Below are 711 nucleotides of genomic sequence, written 5' to 3'. Positions count from 1 at the left end.
AAATACCAAAAAAAAAAAAGCATTCCATCTGGTAAATAATTGCTGGGGTCGCATTCCTGTGCATTCAGGCACAAGCTAACTTCTGTACAGCACAAAGCTGTGAAAATGTCTAGGCCTAAAGGGGCAACAGGAGATAAGATCTACTTAGATCTATCGTATCCTCAAAATGCAGCCTCCCGGGCTGCTGGTGCATCCTGGACTCCCAGCTCATCCACAGTCGGATGAGCTAGACGGACCTAAAATTACTCCAAGATGCCTGAGGAAATTCGCTCTGGAGTACAGAAGGTTGGATGGACACATTAAGAGTGAGGCGGAGCGTTTGCCAAGGTCATTTTCAGATGACCGTGTTTGCAGAGCCAAGTCAAACGTGATTCTAAGTAACCTGTCTTCTTCCTAAAGAGCAGGTTGGAAAATGTATCTAAAAGCTACCTCGGTCTTGTGATGGGATGCTTGGGAACGGGAACAGTGTTCAGCAGGAAGCAAGGAGCTGCCAAAAGAATTTAAAGCACAGGAGTTAATATATAGCACATTAAGTTCAGCTGGAGAATCTATGCTATGATTTTCATTCAACAGGAAGAACCCTTTTAAGTCAGAGCTTGCTACCCATGGAACACACTTCCTCATAAGCTCCCTGCCTCTGGAAGTCTAGGCAGGAGAGCCACACGCTAGAGATCTTGTGTGTTTGTGTGTGTGTGTGTGTTTGGGGGGGTA

This window comes from Neomonachus schauinslandi, chromosome 13, assembly GCF_002201575.2.
Source record: "Neomonachus schauinslandi chromosome 13, ASM220157v2, whole genome shotgun sequence".
Classification (NCBI taxonomy): Eukaryota; Metazoa; Chordata; class Mammalia; order Carnivora; family Phocidae; genus Neomonachus; species Neomonachus schauinslandi.
Note: the sequence above shows the minus strand (reverse complement) of the source record.